The sequence below is a fragment of the Peromyscus maniculatus genome, chromosome 12 (assembly GCF_049852395.1).
Source record: "Peromyscus maniculatus bairdii isolate BWxNUB_F1_BW_parent chromosome 12, HU_Pman_BW_mat_3.1, whole genome shotgun sequence".
NCBI lineage: Eukaryota > Metazoa > Chordata > Mammalia > Rodentia > Cricetidae > Peromyscus > Peromyscus maniculatus.
Window position 1 is genome coordinate 47,089,678 of NC_134863.1, and position 24,849 is coordinate 47,114,526.

A 24,849-nucleotide genomic window follows, 5' to 3' on the forward strand; every position below is an offset into this window, starting at 1 on the left:
GTTTGGGGGTGTTCTGGAAACTTTAGAGGGCAGGGCTAGTTGGAAGAAGATATGCTTGTGAAGGTTCTCACTCCCTTTCTTGCTTGTCCTGCTGCCTGTCCAGCACAAGATGGAGCATGCTCTACCACAGACAATACCATGATGCGAGCCAAACCAACATTGCCTGCTGTTACACAGTCAAGTCAGGTGTTTCGTCACAGCGAGGCGAAAAACAAGCAAGGCGAGGAGGACAGGGCACACAAGAGAACTTCTGCGTCCCGCTGCCACATTTCTCTTCCTGTCATCAGAAACTAAATTAACACACAGGCAGTCTTGAAGGAGTTGGTGGAACTTTACCTTCGTACTGGCTTCCATTCATTCTCATTTTACAAATATCTATTATTCACTGAGTCTAGCCCACATATATACCGACTGCCACGTACCCCGTCTTCCCCAACGGAAGGCAGAAAAGAAGCTGACGGCTCTAAGATCAGTGTTTCCTCAAAAGGATGCATCTCATCGTTTTGAGTGACGCTGATACATTTTAACATCCTGGCACAAACGGATGGCATGGGATTTTTGCGCTTTGATCTAAAAACACTGGGACATGGTATTCTGCCCACATTGACTCCTCTTCTGCCTGTGACTTCAAGAATATTAATGGTGTATGAAAGCATTCCTTCCCCAGAGAGTCGCCATTTAAGTTGCTTAAGAGACCTTAAACACCTGGTTTTTGTACACGGATTGGTGTGACAAGTCTATTGCAGTCTAAAACTAGTAGATGCAGGGAGAGGGAGGGGCAAATGCAAAAAGTCCAGCACTTGAGTCAGGCTATTCTTTGCAATTTTTTTTTTCATTTAAAATTGCAATGCTCTTTATGGCTAACACTCTAGATCGTACCGTGGCATCTAAGAGAATGCTCTGTATGAGAAGAGCTGGACTTGTTTCCTCTTCCTAACAATGAACTTGATACAGAGCTCCCCCCACCCCACCCCACCCCAAGAAAGTGAGGAAAAACTAGCTGATAGTGACACCAGAAATCTGTGTGCAGTTTTAACACTTCCAACTCGGTGATTGGTTTACTCTATGTGGGGGCTTAGGTAGTCTAACGAGAATCACCAGGAGAGGAACAACACTGTGACTAGAAACCCAGGCTCCTGTGTCCCCAGCTTCAGGCTGCACTTACGGTTCCTCATTGTCGGAAATGAAGCCCAAAACTAAAAAGATGGGAGGTAAATGATAAGCCAGCAGCTACATGACTTTGAAGAACAGCAGACCATAGACAGCTGCTGAAACTCCAACAGCAGCAACAGTCACACAAAGATTCTCTAAAGCCTCTCAACTCACTCCTAGGATATACTGAAGGTGCCCTACAGGACCACAGGGACTGACACAGATAGTCTCTGGCAGTTTCTTTCAGCTCCATGACACCACCATGCAATGCCCCATCCAGGGTTTTGGTCCAGCACCACAAACATAAGACAGTTGGACCACAGCTCAACCCATAAAGACTGATAGCAATGTAACAGAAACCTAGAGGTCCTAAATGCAACTTAATTCATTAACATGTATGCACTTTACCATTGATGTAAATATGGGTCTGGATAAAGACTCACTACGGACCAGGAACTCATTAAATACTTCATAGGAGAGATACTCTTGATCCTTCAAATTGTTTACTTAATTTTTCTTGCTTACTTCGACCTTCCTCTTGTGCATTTTGGTATTTTTAATTCTGTGAGGCTATATTGTCCCACCTCCCATCTGAATTGCAAAAACAGGTTGGTTTTGCCCCGTACTGATGTTTCTGAGTTATTAGGTTAGATCCTGACAGACTATTAGGCTAGACCCTGCCTGGTGTCACAGCCACTGTGTTCCATCAACTTGGCCCTTTCAAAATGGAATCCTTTTCTGTGTTCACTCTGATTGTTACCATATTGGTGGCAGACATGAATGGCTTCACTAACTTTCTGTGCACACATACGTTATGCACTGGTCGTGTCCATCTAACCTCCTACTCGCCCCTCCTTTCTTGTCTCCCCCTCCCCTTTACCCCTCTCTCGCCTTTTCTGTTTCTGATTTATGTACCTTCAAGTGATTCTATGCTGAACATCCACTTTCCTGCAAATGGCTGAATTTCTTCCTCACATGTCTATAATATTTTTATACATCTATTGAAAAGCTCCATAGGCAGAGTCCGTATCCTTTCTGCTTGGCAAGCACGGGCATACAGGTTCCTCTAATATGCCCATTTCATTTCCTTTGAAATGTGATTCTAGCAGTGGTGGAGCTGGATGACATGGTAGTTCAGATCTTAGTTTTTGAGGAACCTCCATGTTAATATCTATAGTGTTAGTGCAGATTTACACACACCACCAACAGTATACAAGGGTTCTTCTTTCGTGCCCTCCACAAGCCTTTATTATTTTCTTGTTGGTTGATTGATTTTTAAAATTTCATGCTGGAATATATTGTATATTGAATATGTTCTTTCCCTATCCCCCGACTTTCCCTTTTCTCCACCCCTTTCCCTTCAAATTATTGGGGTTTTTTTTTGCTGATAATGGTTGGCATGAGATGGCATCTCATTATGGTTTTGATTTTCCTTTCCCTGATGGCAAAAGATAGTCAGCATTTTTCCAGTATGTTTGTTGGCTCATGGTGGATATTTGAAAAGTGTCTATTTTTAGTTGCATTATTTCTTGTTAAGTTCTTGGAGCAAATTATATGTGCTGGATATTGATGCTCTTTCTGATAAAGTTGGTAATGGTAAAGTGCCCTCTAATTCTGTAGGCTGTTCCTTCATTCTGGTGATTGTTCCCTTAATTGCACAGGAGCCTCTACATCTGAAATAATCCCATTTGTTGGGTCTTCCTGTCTTCTGTGTTTAGAATCCCTGAAATGAAATCATTGCTTTTGTCAATTGTAAAGCAGTCTTATATTTTCCTCTGGTATTTTCAGCATTTCAAGTCTGACTTAGGTTTTGGTCTGTTTGGGATTAATTTTTGAGGGATAGTATTCAGTGTTCTCCATGTAGACATGCAAATTTTCCAGCCGAATTTATGGAAACTGTCCATTTTTTGATATTCATTTTTTTGTCAACTTCTTCAAAAATTGTTTGACTGAGTATGCATGGGTTTATTTATTCTGGGTCCTTTATCCCATTCCATCCCTCTACATATCTGCCAAGATGACTTTTTCCTTTCTTTTCTTTTCTTTTTTTTTGTACCTTCTTACTGAGTGGAAGTGACAGCACATCTTGATGTATTGGCTTGTCACATAATTCGGACTTCATTTCCAGCTGGACACTGTAGTGTAGGAACACTGTGGCTTTGTTGGTAGTGATTGGTAGGTCTTAGCACAATGCTTACCCTATGAGAGTGAAATGACTCACTTCCCTGTAGAACTTACAAGAGCTGGAACACCCTAGTAATTTAGGCAGCTGTGATTTACATAGCAGTGTATGAGGAGTGCGTCCTTTGTGACTACTTACACAATGAGACTGGTAGCCCATCAAGTTATGGAAATTTCCACAGGCAGTGATGATACTGGTTAGAATGATTCTGGATCGTGATGAAGGCCTTGAAGTTCTTATCTACTGATTAGACATGCTGCAGATTCATACACTCCATGGGGAAATGTATGGGCTGGAATCACAGCTCTTCCAGTCTGACATTCACATACAGCCTTGTCAACAGGCACATCTGATAAGGCTTGTGCTTGACAAGCAAAGAGGACCCACACAGGTGCACCCGTCAACAAAAGTTGTGCAATGCTTCTCTCTGGGTGTGTCTTTCCGGGAATAAGACCTTGCTGTGCCCACTTGAGAAAAAGTTGCTTGCTGAGAGCACCTTTTACCTGTAACCACCCCCATAAGTTAGAGTGTCTTTCAGGGTTTGAATAATAAGTTAAGAGTTGAGTATAATTAATCTTAACTGCAGTGAGAATGAATTCAGTTAGCAATGCACCTGCCCAATGTCTGCAAGGCACTGGGTTTGAACTCCAGTGCAACAAAAAATAAAATAAAATAAAACAGCAACATAAAAGAAGAAAAAGTAAAATAAAAATAATAAAAAGAACATACAAAAGAAGAAGAAGAAGAAGAAGAAGAAGAAGAAGAAGAAGAAGAAGAAGAAGAAGAAGAAGAAGAAGAAAAAGAAGAAGAAGAAGAAGAAGAAGAAGAAGAAGAAGAAGAAGAAGAAGAAGAAGAAGAAGAAGAAGAAGAAGAAGAAGAAGAAGAAAATCCTCCTGGCTGAGATTCCGGGGCCAGGAAAGAATGAAAGGGGCAGATTGTTATCAGTGCTGAGCTAGGCTTCTCTCAGCATCTTCTTAGGCTGAGTGCTTTGGGTACTGGCCAGAGGCTTACATCTATGTATGCAGGTACACCCATTTACACCGACCCACACCCTAAATTCTCGTAGTCATAGTATCCAACAAGTATCAAGCATTAATGAGCTGCAGCTGAAGCAAACTTGAAATTCCTCTTAACTCAGTTTCAGGGTAGAAAGAGTTAGCACAGAATATCATGCCTTGGTCAATGCAAGAGCGTTTGCATTCTGTATTCTGGTTAATGCTAATTCAACAATGGCATGGCTCTAGGGAATGACCCTACCCTTAGAGTTCTATGACATAGGGGTATGGGCTGTAATGCTGGGAAAGGGAGAGAGTGATATTGGCCTCTAAAATTGGCAAGTCGTGGGACTTCCCCTCAGCCCTGAGGCATGGCTACTTATAAGGAAAATCCTCCTCTGGGTCCCATGACTGAAGGACCCCCTCATGACCTGACTTATGACAACCTTTCTATCACTGGGCAGAGATGGAAGTAGTTGCAGGCCCTGGCCTCAACAAAGGCTGTAGACAAACTTATCTAGAAGGGAATCCCATTTCAGCTCATTCCAAGGGGCTGATGAAGAGAAACAGAGTTAGCAAAATAAAATGAGAGAGTAGAACTCTGAGGGGTCAGGATCCTCCGGTTTGGGGCTAGGGGGAATCTTGCCAGTCATTTGATGGCTTCTGCCTTCACTGTGCCCCGCCTCATTCTGAGATCATTTGTTGCTCCTCTATCAGGCTAGCTCCTTCAGCAGGTCAGCAGAGCCTGGCATTTCCATGTACAACGGCACATGCCAGCTTCATCTCACATGAGCCACTAGCGGAATTTAGCAGAGCTAAGTACTGCCTCTCTCCTGAGAAATTACTTTCCCATCTGTTTCCCCTCTGGCCGCTTCTTGTCTCCTAAACTTTCTTGTCTCCTAAACTTCTAACTCTTCAAAACTGGCGTGTCTACAGGGTGCTTCTGTTAGGCTCTTGTCTGCCTCTGCTCGCTCGGTTCTGGGTCTCATTCTGCTTCACAGTTTGAAACACTGTGCCGTGGGTCCACTTCTCCTAAATGCCTAATCTCGGGCCAGACTTCTCCCTGAATGCAAAGCTTCTCTGTTCACTTGGCTTCCCTACCCAAGTGTCTAGCATGCCTCTTAATCTGAGAACTGTCCAGAACATACCTGACTAGGGCAGACCTGCTCACTACAAAACTTAGTCATATCCTTGATTCTGCATTGGCTCTCACCTCCCACATCCAACCCACTAAAAATCACTCCACCCCCAAATATGCCCGGGATCTGGCCAGTTCTCATCACCTTTCCTGCTCCTATTCCTGTGCATGCCATTGCAATGGTCCTTGAGGTGGTTTGAATTGATAATGGTCCCCATAGGCATATATAGATATAGATGATATAGATATAGATATAGATATAGATATAGATATAGATATAGATATAGATATAGATATATGAATACTAGGTTCCTAGTGGGAGGAACAGTTTTGGGAAGGATTAGAAGGTGTGGTGGCCTTACGGGAGGGGGTATGCCACCAGGGGTGGGCTTTGAGTTTTAAAAAGCCCATGACAGGGCCAGCCTCTCTCAGTCTCTGCCCTGTGCTTACGTATCAGATATAAGCTCTCAGCTACTACTCCAGCACCATACCTGCCCGCTTGCTGCCTTTCTCCCCACCATATTGGCCATGGACTCACCCACTGACACTGTAAACATGCCCCCAGTTAAATGCCCCCTTTTGTAAGTTGCCTTGGTCAGGATGTCTCTTCACAGCAATAGAACAGTAATGAAGACAGTCTCCCAGCTGGACTCAACTTTGCCTTTGCCGTTTGTCCGACTGTTCTCAATACAGAAGTCAGTGCTGTTGTGTTGATGTGCAAGTCAAGCCCAAGTCCACACAAGGACCACCCATGCCACGAGCCATGCAAGCCAGGTCATCTCTTCTTCAACATCCCTCTAATCAGAGTCTCTTTCCCAGCAGCCACACGATCTTCCTGCTCCTCCTCAAACATGCCAGACTTGCCTCCTCCTCAGGGCGTTGGTACTTGCAGCTCCTGCTTGGAATGCTCCTCCCTCTAAAGCTGTGTTCAAATGCAATTATCTGACATCACCGTATTTTAAAAATTGCCTCCAATACCTCATCCCTTTTTCCTACTTCATCCTCTCTACAGTAATTGTCTTTTAATATGCTGCATAACTTACTGTCATTGTGTTATTATATTTCACACCCTTTTCTTTATAAGAAAGAATGTCCTATAAATCCTGTTTTATGAATGATTTCTTTTGTATTCTTCCTCACTGCCAGATTCTTAGTGCTCAGAACTAGCATGTACTAAATATTTCCATAAGAAAGCCCTGGATATACAGATGGATGAAGGATGAGGCAGATGGATGGATGGATGGATGGATGGATGGATGGATGGATAGGTAGATGGAGAAATGATGGATGAATTGAAAATGTGGATAGAAACTTACAGTGGGTGGCAGGATTTATAGTTCAATTGTAGGACCCTTTATGATCGCAGAGAGGGAAAATGTCACAGAAAGCTTAAGAAATAAAATTCAGCATTAAAGATACATAACTCTAATGTCTTCTCTGCCTAGCAAATAACAATGATAGAGTCTAGCATTAAATAAATGGTATTTCCACAAAGTCATTAGAATTAGGTAGTTTTAGCTTTGCCTCAATTATCTACAATTCACAAGAAGCCAATCAGGGAGATGCTTGTGATTTTTAAGAGTCAAACTTGTCAGGCCATAGTCCTAATGCTAGAGAATGGAGCTAGAAAGGGGATTGACAGACTCAAGGGAGCTAGATTTCCCTTTGATGCTACCATGTGACAGGCAGTGCCAACAGGCTCTTTGCTCACATTACCTACTTAGATATTTACCATCCCAGGAAGCTGACCATCACATCATTTGCAAGTAAGAGAACCGAAGTCCAGAGGGTAAGTTATTTGCACAAGGTCTCAAATGCAAGGTAAAGTCTGCATTCAGACTATGTTTATATGAATCAAAATTCGTAATTTGTACATTATCAAGTGCACTGTTATTTGAGACATAGTAAACCAACTGTTGACTGTCACAGTCCACACCTTTCTTCTGAGGCATTTATCTGGCTCGATTTCAGCACACAAGCGCTGCAGACACAAGGGTGAGAAGAATGGGATACCTCAAGTCGAGGCTTGCTTTGAAGTTAATGCCGAAAAGTTTCTGGAATAAAAAAGATGATAGGCTAACACTTCTCAGCTTACAATCACACACACACACACACACACACACACACACACACACACACACACACTCACACACTCACACAGACATACTCAACCCCACACATACTCACACACTCATATTCTCTCACACACATATTCACACACACACACACACACACACACACACACACACACACACATTCACTCACACACATCTCTGTGTATACCAAAAGCAACTGATACGAATGTTTAAACTTACTACACTTTGACTTTTGCCCAGGTCCCCCAGGGCTGGGACTGCTGAAGATGTGCTGCATAGTAACTCCAGCCTGGAAGACGCGACTCACCAATCAAGAAAGGCCTATTTCTCTAGCATCAGTCTTGCACCAGTCCACTCCCAATTCTCTTTCCCTCGTCCCACTCAGTTTCTCCCTGGACATTTTACTTGCTGCCCGCGGCCTCCACCCAGACTCATCCTACAGAAACCTGACCCACAGCACTCTTCAGTTAATGTCATCAGACACACAAACCTGGTGGGTCGTCAATCCATTTGCGAAGCTCCCGGGTTGCCAGAGGACACAGTGTTTTCCAAGCAGGAAGTGCGAGTGAGGAAGTTAACTGGTGCTTTTCCTGTCACTGAACAGTAACCACTCTCCTTTGCTTTTACTCTCACATTTGCATTCTGATTATTCATTTCCATGACACCATTCAACCATGTCGCTTAGATGCCAAGCACGTAAACATAAACGTACGAGGCTCCCATGGGAATGTTGCCCACCTATGGGTCTGTGTCTCTCACCTGGGCCCACCTACCAAACCAACCACCTCACATTCATTCCAACCAGAGGAAGGGGATGAGATAAATACTTGGGACTACACCCACCACCTGAACCACATGTGTGGAAATTAAGAAAACTCACGAACCCAGCGCCAGTGATTTCAGCATTTGGGTCTATCACTAAGACAAGTTTAGTGGGCGGGGTACATGTGGAATTCCTCATGGGAGAATATCTCATCATAAAAAAGGATATTTAGAAAATGATTGATTTATTTGTGTATATGAACGCGTGTGTGTGTGTGTGTGTGTGTGTGTGTGTGCATGTGTGTGTGTGTGTGGTGTGTTTAGAGGTCAGAATACCCCCCTGGAGCTGGAGGTAATGCATATTGCTAACAACTGAATAACTTTACTTAGATACTCTAAATGGGTGTGTAATTCATTCTAGAAGAAGAAACATCCTCCAAAAACATATTAAGAGCGATTAAGTCAATCAAGACAAAGGAGTGGGCAGCAGTCCCTGTGATGAGCAAAGAAACTACCTCTGTTCCTTTGTCCTAAGTTCTTCTCAGCTCACCCACAGTAAGGAAGAATCGCAGTTTATCCTGCACAAACCCTCTGTGAACCAGAAGAGGGAAGAACAGCTGAGCTTCAAGGAGTGTAAAGGAGATGTTTATAAGTGTCATTTGCTAAATATAGCATGGTAAACAACTGAAATCATGCCAAATAATGAAGGAAAACCATCACCTTTCTAGCCACTGATACTTCCTACAAACTTGCCTTTCCAGGCCTTACAACACTCCTTATGAATTATATGCCATAGCCAAGTCTCTCAACGAGTCTTAGGATTTGAAATTACTAGTAATTGGTAAGGCACTGAAACCTGGTTCTAAAGGGGTCCAGTTGACATTCCATGTTCACAGGGAGTACAAGTGGGTACCCTCCTCAATGACTAAACTCCATGTCTGAATCAAGGACACTTCAAAATCAAACTGTCTCCTTAACTGACCTCCTTCCATTCCTAACTTTTCAAAATCTGTATCACTTAAGAATTTTAGGTTGGGGAGGGCCCCCTTAATTTCAGGAAAACTAAGGAGGCTCTCTACAGTGGCATGCAAATTCTCCTTTAAATTCAATCCAATATTGATACAAATGAAAAAGGCCATCCGTCGGCGTCTCTTCAGAATTCTGTGCAGTTTCTGTGTGAATGGGACCTGCAGGAAGTTGCTGAAAGACAGCTCCAGGTTTGGGAAATGCTATGAGAATACAGGAAAGAGAAACTAGCAGGACAGTAAAACAAGACAGGACGCGGTGCTTCAGAAAGACTGGAATGAGTCAGTAGGGACGGACGACACCAAGAAAGCAGTGCCTTCCGGACAAAAGACTGATGCACACATGAACTCCCAGAGACTTCCAAGAGCCAATCCAGACTGACTCCCAGTGCCGAGAGGGGAAGTGGACATGAGTTCCCATCCTTAACACAGAAGCTATCTCCAAGTGATACCAGCCTGCAAGAAAAAATTACTTTTCTCCAATGGAGCATCACTGGATATACAAACCATTCTTAGGCAGGCTCCATGCCCAGCAGTTGATGTCCAGCATAAAACAAACTCAATGATATTTTTGGAGATTTTTTTGGTTTCTTAACACTTTGTTTGGTTTTTTTTTTTTAATTTACTAGTCCTTTACTTATATATCTTATTTCAAAAAGAAAAGAAAAAACTTAATTTGCATTTAGAAAATAGCCCACAGTAAGTATGCACGTGGAATGTGATAAGTGGATGACATCTAAGTAGAGTCACAAATAATAATTAGTAGTCATCACACTGCAAGGACAGTTTGGCTTAATTGAGTTTATCTTGTGAATCTCTATTAGAATTTCAATCTCAAGTCTAAAAAGTATTGTCCTAGTCTTTTTGTCCTTATTATGCTTAGACGTTAATGTATTATAAGAAAGAAAATAATTTTTGCATGTTGAAAAGAAAGAATGAAAAGAAAGAGAGAAAGAAAGAAAAATAAAGAATGAAAAGAAGGAGAGAAAGAAAGAAAGAAAGAAAGAAAGAAAGAAAGAAAGAAAGAAAGAAAGAAAGAAAGAAAGAAAGAAAAGACAAGACAAGACTGAGACTGTGGTAAGGTAAAATGCTCTTGACTGTTTTCCCACGGTCAGACTAATTCTCTGACAATATCACCTCCCTTCTGAGGACCTGTCAGCACCTTGCTGCTTATCTGGAATAATTTCATTCACTCACCCCACCCTATTTTGCTTATCACCACCACAAAACATAATTATAAACCAAAGGCAAGCCCAGCAAGACTTTTCAAAATTAAAGTCACCTAGATTATATCAAGTTTCAGTGCATTTCTCTGCAGAAAGCTTAATCTTGTCCTTGACTTCACCTCCTTAGATGTGTCCCGAAATAGATGGCAGTCCTGAGCTCATGAGACAGAAGCAGTAAGATTCTTAGTCTCCTCTCATTGTCCCTTTCTCTTGGAAAACAAAACCAAAAACTAGAACTTTTTTCAGTGCGTGATTACTGGAAGACAATGGAATTCTATACACACTTGATGCACCATGCCTAGGGTTGTAGACACTGCTGTAATTGTTAAATCCTGTAAATAATCAAATGAACAATTCCGACCCTGAAGACCATGACTGTGATCATGATCCTGACTTCCACTCTCCCAACATCCCTACATGTCTAATCACCCTATCCATAGGAGTTACCCCTGGGACTGTCCCAAGTGTTACAAGACCATTGGCGAGAAATCAGTTTCATAAAGACTGGCCCTTTACTTGTGTCTGAATTTCCCCCAAGAGAAAAATGTTGATTACATAATGATAGTGACCCCCACACACATTGTGAAATACGAGTTGAAACATCAATACAAATGGATTTTCTAGCCAGCAAGAATCTAATAAATTATAGAGGGTTAAAAAAAATCCCATTTCTGCACAGGCAGAGTCAGAAAGAACATCTGGGCCCAGTTCATATCAAACTGAACAAAGCTTGTTCTGGCAAGAAAATGTCTCACAAAGATACACAGAGGTTAGAGTGTCAGGCGGACCTTCAGAGTTGGGAAGGGATGGATCAGACAAAGATCCCTGGGACTCAGGTTAAAAGCTGTCAAAATTACAGAGGGAGAAAAGATAGATAGCCAGGATCAACCTGTGGAGCTCAGTTACGGACTGCAGAACTGCTGACCAGACAGGGACCTGTATAGACTCTAACCTCTGATAATGAAAACATCCTGCGTCATCGGCTTCTGCCACTGTGCTTATGGGATGTGGCTGTCTTTGCTCTTGACATGTCCCACACTGGGATTCAAAGGCTCTGGACCTTGGCGTATGCAGTCCTTAATCCTGCGGAGACCTTGCCTGGTCCCCAGGGTAGCCCTCACTCTCCTCTGAGATGTTTGAGTCTTAGTCCTTCAGTCACCTCAGAAAATTAGTTGCCTCACTTACTTACCTTCACTGTCCATTACTCAGAACGAATCTTGCAGTTGGATAATGTCTTCGCTGAGTTTAGCTTGCTGTAATTCAAGGCAGAGGTACCAAGCAGAGGAAAATATGTGTGTTTAAACAGGAACAGATATCAAAGATGAGCTGCTCCCCAGGAGCCAAAGCAAATATCAACACAGACAACAAGCCTGGCAGTCTCTGGTTTGTTATGTACAAAATGTTACACTGAAGTAAATTATTTGACTTAGCCAAGCATGGAAATACTCCTCAGGGAGACTTAGCATAGTGACTTTCCTTTTAAATACAATTTATTTACTATTTTAAGGTGCCAGACATGGTAGATTTTACCTGAATTGAGAGCAGATTTTTTTTCAATTCTTATAAATATTTTTCAGCTCTGTCTGGGATGAGGCTAAGTGACTGGAAACGGTTGGATTCTTGGGGAAATTGCCACTCTATGATTTGTTGGCACACGCAGAGCAACCCTGAGACTAGGACCAGTAATTCCAGGAAGATTTTCCAAACTGCTCTACCCCATCCATGACTCACGGACTAGAGGTTCTCTAGCATTACTAGGATGGGCAGCATCCCTATTCTTGTCTGAGCGCCAAGCTCATTTTTTCATTTCCCTTTGATGTTGTTACCACTAACCGATTACGATTGACTGATATATGATGAGAAGAAACGTATTCCTCACAGGCCCAGAGCTCTGTAGGAACATGTGGGAGCACAGCGCAGGAAGTTGTTCCAGGGTATGAGAGACTCCATGCTTCCTCAGAATGAGCAGAGAACATCTCGTAGAAAGTCAGCAAGCTAGCGAGGACAACCTCTTCCTCTTCTTGAGAAGCCATTAGTGCTATGACACGGGCTCTGCTCTCTTGACCTCAACCAATTCCAATGACTTCCTATAGGACCCAGCTCCACATGACCATCAGCGCACAACATCGGGAATTAAGTTTCCACAATATGCATTTGCAGGCGATATATTTAAACAGTGACAACCTTCTATCCTGGCACATCGTTTTCATTAGTGTCTTCAAAAGCCCTTGCTCACTAATACAATGCTGATTCCTTCTGGGGATCCCCTGGAGTTATCTAAGTCCCCTTTCTCTCTACAGATCCCTTCATTTGCTCTGTTCTAACTCTAGCCCCTTTGATTCTCCCCCAAGTTCTTCTCACCAATGCTTCAGCTCAAGAAGTCTGAATTCCACCTGCGCTGACAATCTTCTTACTTAGACTCTCTCTCTAGGTGATGATCTGAAGTAGTGAGAATACACATCTCTTTCACCTCTGGCTTCTAGGTTTCCCTCAGTGTCCCATGGCCAGGGTTACACAAGCCACTGACTTAAATATTTTACCTGATGTTCAGTTATATCAAACTAAAGGCCAATCTAGCTATGCTACTTATCTGTAATAGGAGAATGTTCTAAAATTCAGCCCATTTTTCACCCAATACAAATATTATATAGAAAATATACTACTTTGGCCATTTTTAAAGAATGGTCTGTGAACTGTCTACCTCAGAAGCATTTGTCAAATCCTGGATTTCACACACACACACACACACACACACACACACACACACACACACACACACGAAAGCACGCTGATACATCTGACTGCCAATCCTATTCAATATAAATGTCTCAAAACTAAAATATAAAAAGGTTTGTCACTGTAATGACAGTTAATTAGCAAAAGACAGAGGAGTCATCTTCTGAACCCAGAAACCACTAGAGTAGACAACAGACAAAATCACAGATATTGGCAGTTCCACTTTTTAGAAGCCGTGGCTCTCGGTAGCTCCATGAACCATTCTGGCTATAGCTACTACCTGGGCATTGATTGCCACAGGCGTGCACAGTGGTGAGATAAAGTGAGAGTCCTGGATGCTTCCATACAGAAGACTCTCTGGACAGCAAGCATCAAAGGCCAAAGCCAAACCAGACAGGAAACTGTTCGTCTGGAGTAGATGTTTTCCATCAGTTCTCTATTTAAGCACTGAACACCAGCAGGCATGCTCCCTGATAAGGAATCCTCCCCAGTGGGAGCAAGGTAACAACAACACACCACCATCATTTTATCCCCCGATCATCTTAGCGGCATTTGGAATGGGCTCTCCACCATCTTGCTTTTTTTCTGAAGAAAGCAAGCAGTCTAAAAGCACGTATAAAGCGAGAACTGAAAACAGGCATCTTCCCCCTAAGGTGGCCAGGGGATCGTCAAGTTAGTCTACTAAAGCTAAGTTGCTCAGGTCTTTTCGGGGACTTGGCTTTAGACCTCACACTTTGCTCATTCTGCAATTAGAGAAAGGTCCTCACTGCCTGAGAGACAGTGACGGAAGTGCTTGCCCATGCTTGATCTAAGAGATGAAAGAATAAATCAAAGTGTATCTCACCTCCTCAATCACTGTTTGTTCTCTATTTAAACCCACCTTTCGCCGAAACCTGAACACTCTTTATTAGCATTAGGGACACCCAGAGAACAAAGGTGGGGGGCACTACACACTCTAGACACAGGGACCAAAAGCCCCTGAGCTGGAACTGACCTGAAAGCCTCCTCTTGGAGGACTAGCTTTCATGGTACCAGAAGGCACTGGGCAAGCTTCCAAAGACGGGAAGCAAACGGTAGCCCTGCCCAGCAATGACGCCTATGAATCACCACAACAACCAGCAGGGTGCAAAAACCCTTAGGGTGCAGCGTTGGCACACGCACACACTGGCAGTGATCAATAGCTCTATAATTGGACTTAAGACCTGCTCAATAAGAGGGAAATAAGGCTGGAAATGATACTGGAAGTTAGCCAGGGCTAACGAAGTCAGGGACCACGAAGGAGAACCTACAGCAGCCACTTAATTAAATCAGCACAGTCCCTAACTTCATTCTGAGTATGTGTCCTTATACCCACAGACCTGCCTTGTCCTCACCCCCTCACCCCCTCATCGAGGAAACTTCTGTTGGCAACAGAAGGAGACCACTGAAGAAAACCACAGCCTATCATAATGCAGTGCTGTGGAGCCCAGTCTCAACAGCTACATCTACTAAACCACTCCCGCACCTCGAGCTCAGAAGAGGGGATGGAAAGATTGTAAGAGCCAGAGGAACAGGGAGTTGGCTGTCAGGTCTTGTCTTCTAGAAGTGCCAGGAGCTACACCCATCAAGTCTCAGCAATATGGTTGCCTAAACATTAGCTGAACAATGACGACACCAATGGCATGCTATTGTGAACGGGGGTGGGGGTGGGGGGGTGGGGGGGATGGGGGGGAGCTCAGGAGGCCTCAACCCAACACAAGGAACCACAGGCAACTAAGGAATGTTGAGAGTGGAGAAAGTCTTCCCCAGGGAAGAACACACCCACTGACCGTCCAAACCAAATGGTCTGCCCTGAAGTTTATATTCCTACAGGTAACACTATATAGAATGAACAGGTTGTATTTATGTATTTAGAAACACACACAGGTAACAACAGTTAAAGCAAAAAGACACCATGAATTTGAAAGAGAGCTAGGTGGGAGGGCTATTTGTAAGGGTTTGAAGCGATTAAAGGGGGAAATAGTGTAATTATATTATAATCTCAAAAAAGAGGAGAAGTTATGGACACAGAAGCAAAGCCAGATGAACCACCTCAGGCTTCCTAGGACAGGGTAAACATCTGACTTTATTTTAAATGAAATTCAAAGCCACTGGAGACCTAAGAAGAAAAAAATGGGTGACTTTTATTTGTATTATTTACTTATTTATTTTCTCAATCTATCTGGATGCCTTGGAGTCTTTTCAAGAAGCCAGTAGTGAGAGTGTCATTTAAATTGGTCTGTAGACCAGTCTGGTCTGCAAAACAGCATGTTGCCACCTTCATGAAATACAGAAATTGAAAGGAAATGTATAGAAAAAATTAAATATATTTAAGTTATTTGAAATTGAAGAAAAATTTAAGCAGAATGTTCTTTTTTACTTTTATGTTTTACACTGCGAAAAAACAGTGTGCAAGTACCTGAGGAACAAAATCCAAATGGTCTTTTACAGATACTTTGAGACCCACTGTAGCAATTCAGGCAAAGAGTGGTAGATGTTTAACCAAAAGGGGTGTATCAGGATCAAAAAAGTCAATTATATTACTGTCATCCCAGGATCCCAGAACACTGAGGGGGGGGGGAGGGAGAGTTCTGGGCAATCAGAATAAAGAGGTAGGTGTACCCAGGATACCTGTGGCCACACTGGACCTGAACTTAACTACACCCTGGAAAGTGACAAGTAACGAGAGTATTTCATTTTTAAGAGTCATAGCATACTCTTCATGAAAGCTCTTTCGTCACAGAAAGAGGCCTGAGCTACCACTGTAACAAACACCTTAGGAGGTAGAGACTGCGTCCTCACTTTGAAGATGATGCATCTAAAACTAGAGAAGAGTAAGGTTTCCAAGATCATAGAGGATTTAAACCCAGGGACACCTCTTTCCCATGCCTGAACTCAACAGTATACCATGTATGTTATTACTCTTAAAAATGAAATATTCTCATTACTTGGGCAGTCTCCCCATAAGCAGGGTATCCCACAATTGAGCCCAGAATTCAACACCAGGATAAAGCAACTGAGAGAGTCTAACTTTCATGGTACCTGCTTAGAGGTAAGGTCCTCCATGCCTCTAATCCTAATTCCTTCATCCTTCCTCAACATCTTCTTTCCCATCATCCTGACTTCCTCTGGGTTTTATCTCTAAGGTTCAGCCAATCTGACTTGGATGTGGTCATTTTCGAGGGCCCTTTTTCTTCTCCATTACTGGTTTTAATATTTAAATCCTTATTACTTATTACATGAAAGAACACAGGAAGTAAAACAAAAATGTCTGAGAGTACTACATACTACTAAATCTCTTTTTTTGTGTTGGCCTCTTATCTGCCCTTAACATATTTCTACATCATTAGTATTGTTCTCTATTTTTGTACATAGAGAAAAAAATCAAATACATGGGAGAAAAACTTATAATGCTGAAGGAAGATAGGTCTTCAAACTAAAATAACATATCAAGAGAAATTAAGGGGGAATGGAGTAGGTACATACAACTATACCTACATACATACACACACATCCATAGCTACAATATCAAAGTGGTATGTGGCATTTTAGTTTGTTTTCACTCAAAATTAAAGTGTAAGGTCTCCTGAGTGTGAGAAATGTCTTCTGAGTTATGGAAAAGCAGTTACAAGTTGGGGACCCCTGTCTAAATCCATGGAGGCAGAAGTGTTTGCTTTCCAAGGCTGTCAGATTTGGTGATACTTGGAAAGATTTTATAGCATTTTTAAATCAGAAAACCAGAAATCCAAAATACTGTGACATATGAAATTTTTTGGCCATCATATGAGTACTTTGAATTTTTCATACTTTGAGCCAGGTGTGGTGGTGCATGCTTATAATCTCAGCATGTAAGAGACTGAGGAAGAGAAGATCATGAGTTAGAGATCAACCTAGGCTAGAAAGAGAGATCCCGACTCAGAGAAAGAAAAAGTTTCCGATTTTTGGATTCACAGATTAGGAAATTTTCTGCCTATAATCTCAATATTATGATATTTTAATTTATTATTTCCACTTTAGAGGGATATTTAAGGTACTAATATGTTTTTTAAAAGAAATATTTATCTGAATTTATGAAATATTACATATCATAAACTTTGGATTTTGTTTCTCCTACTGAACTTAAATCAAATTAAATGTTATACTCATTTGTGAAAATATATTTTGTGATGGAATAGGTCAGAAATAGACAGCCTTTACACAAAAAGAACAGTGTCAATTTGGCAACTCATTGTTGATTCAAATCAGAAATGGACCGATGATATTTTCAAGTAATCAAGAACAAATAGGGAAACTTCTTACATGGGTTACTACTACCAAAAAGTAAGTTCAGCACTCGGGAAGCCTTGGCTCTGCACATAGAGTTAACAGGAACAGAGCATAAATCAGGGCTTGAACAAGTGAGTGTTCATGGGAAGGAAGCTGACCGATGAAAAGCGCCCTCTGTAAACATCCTAGAAGAGGTCCGATTTAATTTTGTCCACTTATTTATTTAGCTAGGCCCTTGGGTGGAACTTTCCTCCCACAGTGCTTATTGGCTTGATTCTAAGTGCTGAGAATAAAAGGTACCAGCCCACTGAAAAGGGTTATGAGCCCCAGTTGGAAGCTCAACAGGAAAGCTGTGTTAATATCACAGAGCTAGGCTATAGAATAGTCCAAAGAATGGTGTGATCTTTTGGAGGTAACAAGAATAATCAATAAAAAGAGACTTAAACCAGAGACCTTTACATTTCTTACTAATCAATTAGCACACTTTCCTTTCTGGAGATCAATTTTCACAGACATCTTATTTCTCTAAAAGCTCATTTTCTATTTTCTCCCTATTAAAGAGAATTATATAAAATATTACAAATATTTTTCTAGAACCTGTGGAGTTTCAGGTACAATGGGGAAAGGTTCAGGTAAAGTCACCTCGTTCCTTGCCATGGAGAGTGCCACCTTATTTTAACTCATCACCACAGAGGACAGTCACCTCTGCTCAGGACAGTGAGAACATTTGCCTTTGCCCCTTTTCCATATTAGGATGGTCTAAGGCACCTTAGGGAAATGGACTAGTCCAAAGTGGTGACGGCTGGTTCGGGAGAAAGGACTCATTGTCTTCCAAGGTTTTCCTGAGAGAGCTGAGCGTCAAAGTCCACAGCAGGCTCTCTAAAGCCAAGGGCAACTTCACACAGGAGGTCGGCACGCCAACAGCCTGAGAGAGGAAGCCATGCAAACTAACCTCAGTGGACAAGCTTCTCCTGGTGCCAGTGTGGCCTTAGAAAAGGAACGTTCTTCCATTGAGCATGATCATCTCTTCTCTGCGACAAGATAACACTCATGAAGATCTGTGTGCCTCAACTGTCAGGTTGAGATGGTCACTGAAGCTAGGTCACAAGAGTGGAATGAAGTCCCATTTGTATCCTTTAAGCTGAGAAGAGACACTCAGAGAAAGTCTGCAAGGAGAAGACCCAACTCTGAAAAAGATGCTGTGTTGCCTACTCAGCTTCCTGCTACTGCCCTGCTTGCTGGGTGTGGTGGTGCACACCTGAACACACAGAGTGCACACTTGTAAACACACCTGTAAGAGCAGGAAGCTGAGGCAGTGGGCTTCCATCCGTGAATGATTAGTTCTGATGATTTGGGCCTTTGATGATGCAGTACATGTGGCAATGTCATTTAGAGGAAAGCACCTATTCATCTCGAGTCTGGGTGCAGAAGAGAGGGAGAAGAGAGGCCAGGACTCCAGGAACCTACTTCAAATGCGCGTTAATATGTATTCGATTTCGGTATTTATTTCATTTACTAACTCACTAACTGACCAATCGTCGTGGCAGGGAGATGCTGCATGAGAATAGTGTATACTGTTCCCCAGTTGAAGTGTACTACTTGCAAATCTCTCTTGTAAAGCTTTTGGGGATGATCTAGAGCCAGGTACTTTAAAAGATGAAAAATAGGTTTGTGCTTTGGCACCCAAAGATTTAAAAACACATCAGTGGTCTCCTAGGTCCTTTTTCAATGCAGATAATCATCCGATTAACACCGGCTGACATTTATTGTCCACTTTAAAACCAGATACTACAGTGAGTTCTGTTCAAACAAGATAAGAAGACAGATGTTTTCCGGCAATGAAATCCACTTAATATGCAATGCAATGTCTCCCATCACCTCCTAGACAGAATCTTGTTGCTATTCTGGCCTCTCTAGGAAAATTTTATCAGTATGTCGCTGGCTCCAGGGATCCTCTTCCCATTGTCTAGTTGACTGACAACCACATACTAGAACAATGAAACCTGGCGTGATGGCCACCTGGGATGCCAGAACTCAGGAAGGTAAGGCAGGAGGATCACACATTTGAATCTAGCTTAAGCTACGTAGCAAAACCCTGCAGCTAAGAAAGGAAGAGGAAGTGGGGAACAAGAAAGAGAACAAAGTGGGGAGAAGGGAGGAGAGAAAAAGGGGGAGCAGGAAGAAGAGCCAGTTTCTCATATACCCAAGACTGTGTAGCCTAATGGTCAAAGCTTGCAGGTTTTGTGTTAGGCTGGGTCTATGTCTGCCAGTTGTTCACTATGGATTGTGGGCAAGTATTTTAATCCATCTATGCCTCTGTCTCCTCAATGATAAAAGCAAGGCTCTGTGGGATAGCAACAATCATAAAGTTTCTGTGAACATGCCATGAGCTGAATACTGGAGCACTTGACAAAAGTCGACAAAAATAATAGCTGGATGTGTCAGGTAGGCACCCTCGGACAACAGACTGCTCCAAATTTGGTAGGGGATGAATATATGACCACCTAAGGGAAAAGGACCAGGAAGATCACTTCACAGATGATATCACAGAGTCATAATGGCTCAGGGTCTTGCCCAAGATCAGGCAGGTGGCCAGCAGCCACACCAGAATCCAGCTCTCTGCCACAGTGTCATTGGGACAAGGCACAAGAACTCAAGCTTCACCCGTCACTCAAATGCATACGATAGGTAATATCTACCTCAGTCATTGCAATTTTAAATCTCTAAATATTAACACAGGAACAGACCGACTTTATTAGCAAGACGTTAAAGATCTATTTTGCACACATTGGGTCTATATGAGAACAGGGCAGGGGTTTAACAACCCCATTCCTGCCAAAGACTTCCAAGTGGCCCTTGTTAATGAAAAATTGCCTGGGTAATGCCCCAGGGTACCAGACTGCTAGCACAGAGCTGGAAGAGGTCACTGCAAATGTTCAGACTGCCAGGCCCTGGTGAGCCATCCAGTCCTGCCCACCCCCCAGCTGCAGGAGAGCACGTTGACAAGCAGTGGGGACCCCAGAAACGAACCCTGTCACAAAGCCTCCACTTGGCAACTGGTGTCAGTTCTGCTCATCACGCCCATGCCCATATACTTGACAAACTCTCCTTCACCGCCTGACAATCCATCCCCTCTCATGGCGCTTGCCCTGTCAGCAGAAAGCTTACGGCCAGCACCACCCCACACCCGCCCACACTAATTTCTTGTAGCTTTTTCTCAATGCTCCCAGCATTGAGCACTGAGCATTTTTCTCAATGCTCAAAGCACTCAGGCTTCTGCCATACTCCCCCTTGCTCCTAGATTGAATCTGTCTCAGCTCTGACTCTGACCACCATCACCCCTAAAGCGAACTGTCAAAACCACTTCCCGGTAATGGCGGCCTTCCCGTGAAACCAACCTACATTCAGATATAGATCTCTGCATTCTGCACTCCAGAACCTTCTACATCTAAGGCCTCAATCAATTCTTCTTTGACATCCATTCATGATGCTTTCTGTTTTACAACCCTACATTGTGCCTGGATAAAAAAAAAAAGTTTCTCAAGAAGTCAGAGTGCCACAGAAGAAATCCGTGTACAGAAGCTAGGAAGGAAGGCGATAAAAAAATGAAAACACAGCAAAGACGTGTTTTATGCCGGGCTGGCCTAACAATTAACATATTTTAACTCGATACTCTAGACACTATCAGTGTGCACAATTATTTATTACTAAAACATTACAAAGGAGAAAACTGGGGAACAGGTGGACTGAGTGGTTTACCCAAGAATGTACTGTGAAGCTGGGCACTGATCTTGATTCGCCAACTCTTATTGCCCCTTTATAATAATGTCCTTCTAATCCTGCATCCCTAAATCCACTTTAATTCTTCTACCTCTGTGGACCAAAACATACTCCACAAGTAACAACTTTTTGCACCAAATTCTCACCACTGCTTTAAGTGCCAGAAATTAAAGATTGATTTGAGTCAGATCTCCTTCCAAGAGTGAACAGCATGCAACATAACTTTGAACTTCAAAACATTCCTCGGATGGAGGAAATCATAGATGTTTCAGAAGGAAAGGTCCTTGGGTCACTCTTAGCTCAGCATTTTCCACCCCCTCATTCCTAAATCCTGACCCATAAACTAGAGCTATGTGTAAACACACACGTATAACAATCACTGTGGATATTGTTTTGATAGAATTAGAGGTTAAATATGTAATTATAGGATCACAGGCACACAAAGTGGTCTATCACATGTTTAATTATTTTGTTACTAACCATCTAGGAATTTAGGTCTCCCTCTTTGAAAAGGGATATTCACAATTTCAACTACATTCAAACTTAAACGAAAGATTCAGTAAGTCCTTCACATGATTCAAGTTTTAAGTAATTTGTCAAAAGTTGTGTTAATTCTGAATACATCAGAGTTTTCTCAGTCTTCCATCAAGGGCGTGGAGGATAGTTATAGTTTGAAAATGTACACATTGTTGTACAAGAAGAGGAGGAGAAAAAGGAGGAGGAGAATTTACCTTTGGGATGAAGAAAGGTTTACCATAAAACACCAGCCAAAATTTCGTCCCCAAGAAATTTTATACTAGCACCACCCCTCATAAATTTAAAGAGCAAACGATGTCCACAAAACAGAGAAAGGAGCCCGATGCTCCTGCAGTCTTTCCCAGCATGAGATCTTTTTCTCCCCTTACCAAAAGAAGTCTGGCAAGAAGGGCAAAGGCACAGGCTAGAGATCTCAGCAGGAGCAAGGTGATGTCCCGCGTCTTCAGAACTTACCCAGCTTGGTCTGTTCACTCAGCACCCCACTTCTCCCACTTTGCCAGTTCGGATCAGACGGCGGCTGGGTTTTTGTTGCTGTTTCTGCTCTTTTGATCTCAAAGCCTCATGAAAATTAAACTGTGTTGAATGTGATGTGGCCTCGCCTCGCATGGGGTGGGGGAGGTAGCGGGAAGAAAAGGGTTCAAGTTTGGATTGCTGATTGCTTCTTGGGGAAAAATAAATAAGTAGTAAGTGGCTAGCAGGAGGCGACGTGGGAGACGTGCCTTGCGGATGGCAGGCCGGGAAGGGGCCCACAAACTTTCTCAGCACAGCTGTCCAGATGCGCTTCATCTGTTTTCCTGGCGGGTCACTGGCTTGGGCTGCGGTTGGCTGCCAAGCCTCCTCCCTGGTCGCCGATTGGTGGAGCAGCCCGCCACTCCTGCGGGCTCTGTCAGCCTCCGCCCACTGGGCCACTCGCATCCTAGCAAGGAACCTAGCTGGGGCGCGCAGTGCAGTCGCTGATGTGGCACTGCGTGGCAGCGGGGTCTGGGGAGGAGCAGAGGAGAGGTCGCTAGAACTCAGAACTTGCCCCTGCCCTCACCCTTTGACAGCAGGCCTTGTAAGTAGTTACGTTTAAACTGGGTGATCGCTGTCGTTTTGGGCAGCGAACAAGGAAAACCTTCAGTAGCTCAAGCCACAGGCAGTTTCCAAATAGAAGGGGTTGGAGATGCGCGCTGCCCACGCCTCCAATAGGGCGGTCCAGGCCCGCCTCAAGGATTTCCTATCCACGCTTTTTCAGGGGAGAGAAAAGTAGATGCCAAGAGTACAGGATTTGCGGACAGGATTCTAGTGGAGGGATAATGCACCTTTTAATGACATCCGAGTTCATCGGAAATGTGGTCCTTCCTGTGGAGAAGTCCTGGGTGGGTGCTTGAAGGAATGCTTAGGTTCATTAACTGTTGAGGTTGGGTGGTACTTGTGAATAAAGCGAGAACTCTTGTTTAGGCCTGTGAGAACTGCAGAATTGCATCAAGTACGTTTTGATTCCGTGGAAGTGGTTGAAGGGTCACCGGAAATGTGGTGGGGAACAGAGGAGATCTGCAATCAGTAGCCACTGGAATGTGGATTTTGACAGAAACTGGATCTCTTTGGAATAAGAAGTCAAGAGCTACACTCAATGGGCTGAACACCAGGCTTTGTGGCAGGCCTCTTTTACCTGCATTATGTTGAATTCCTGCACCCAAATTATGACATAGATATCATCTCCATTGTCAGATAAGACCAAGACCCACACCCTATCCCAGCATGCCACAGATGCCTCCAGACAATGTATATTGTATTACTTCACTAAGAGTCCATAAACTGGTGTGTCACTTGTCACCAATGTGAGGGTGAGAATTTCTGGTGAATGCCTCTTTCTTTTAATGTCTATAAAGTTTTTACGACAAAGATTCTATTCTGTGGGCTCCTGTATTCACTATCTGCTATTATGTAACAGATCACTATGAAGTCGATGGCTGTAGCAGCACACACATGTTATTGCACAGTTCTGGAAGGCACAAGTCCAGGCCTGGCTTGCCTGGGTCATCTGCTCGGGGTCTCACAAGACTGCATTCAGGCGGCTGCTGGCTTCATTCTCATCTGCAAATTCTGGGTGGTGTGGTGGGGGACCAGATCTGTTTTCAGGCTGCAGCAGGTTCTTAGCACAACTCACTTCTTTACAGGAATGGGGCTGAGTCCCCGGTTTCTTTCAGGAGGTCAGTAAGAAGGTGCTTTTTGTTTCCAGGGTCTTATCTTAGGCAGTCCTTAAAAGCTAGGCATTCAAAGGAAGCTCCCGAGAGTTTGGATTAAATATTCCACACTTGCATTACCATGGATCTACTGCAATGTTACCATAAAGCCACACGCTGCCCTGCCTTCTTACCAAGGGGGACTGTCTAGAAGATTCCCAACACTTCACCCCTGTGGCAGCAAAGGAAACCCGCAAAGGAACAGCCCTTAAATGTGGCTGCACGAAGTCATTTGTGTCTTATGATCAGCTTTCTGAATCATTTGTCAACAGTCAATAGTGCTCCTTCTATCGTGGAAAGCTGCTTCACAATGGTTGATCATCAAGGATTAATTAGATTTTCATAAACTGCCATCTACAGGCATCAGATTTGTTGACTACTAGGACAGGGTTCTCAAGATAAAAAGATCCCTTCTGTTTGCTATTGGTGAAATTATTAAGGCCACTCCACGTAGTTAAAAGGGAGGTTTATTTTGTGGGGTAACTTAGAAGTGAATGGATAGTTTACAGAGTCTGGGAAAGGTGTAGCACAGTCTGGCGGTGTTCTCTGGAGAACTCTGCTCGGTTTACCTCCAGCATCCAGGGTCCAGGAACCAAGAGAGGAAGCCCATCCGGATCTTAGGTCTTCAGGGTCCTCTCTTGGCCCCACCTTGTAGATGTGACAGTTATCAAAGCCTCAGTGGGGGTTGGAACTTCCAGATCAAAGCTGGAA

General features: G+C 43.2%; 1 protein-coding gene across 6 annotated transcripts in view; it reads right to left on the reverse strand.

Annotated features, from left to right (window-relative positions):
- LOC102923286 (transmembrane protein 45A-like) overlaps positions 1 to 22,723 on the reverse strand; it is a 78,067-nt gene extending 55,344 nt beyond the window's left edge. Inside the window, exon 1 of one of the 6 annotated variants that reach the window (XM_076549048.1) lies at positions 22,367 to 22,723. The gene's annotated coding sequence lies outside the window, so the exon portion shown is untranslated. Of the gene's footprint in view, positions 1 to 8,053; positions 8,162 to 11,765; positions 11,949 to 18,548; positions 18,776 to 22,366 lie in introns of those variants that run through there. The other 5 variants (XM_042259435.2, XM_006995759.4, XM_076549049.1 and 2 more) reach the window with 5 other exon arrangements.
- Positions 22,724 to 24,849: the final 2,126 nt, after the last annotated feature.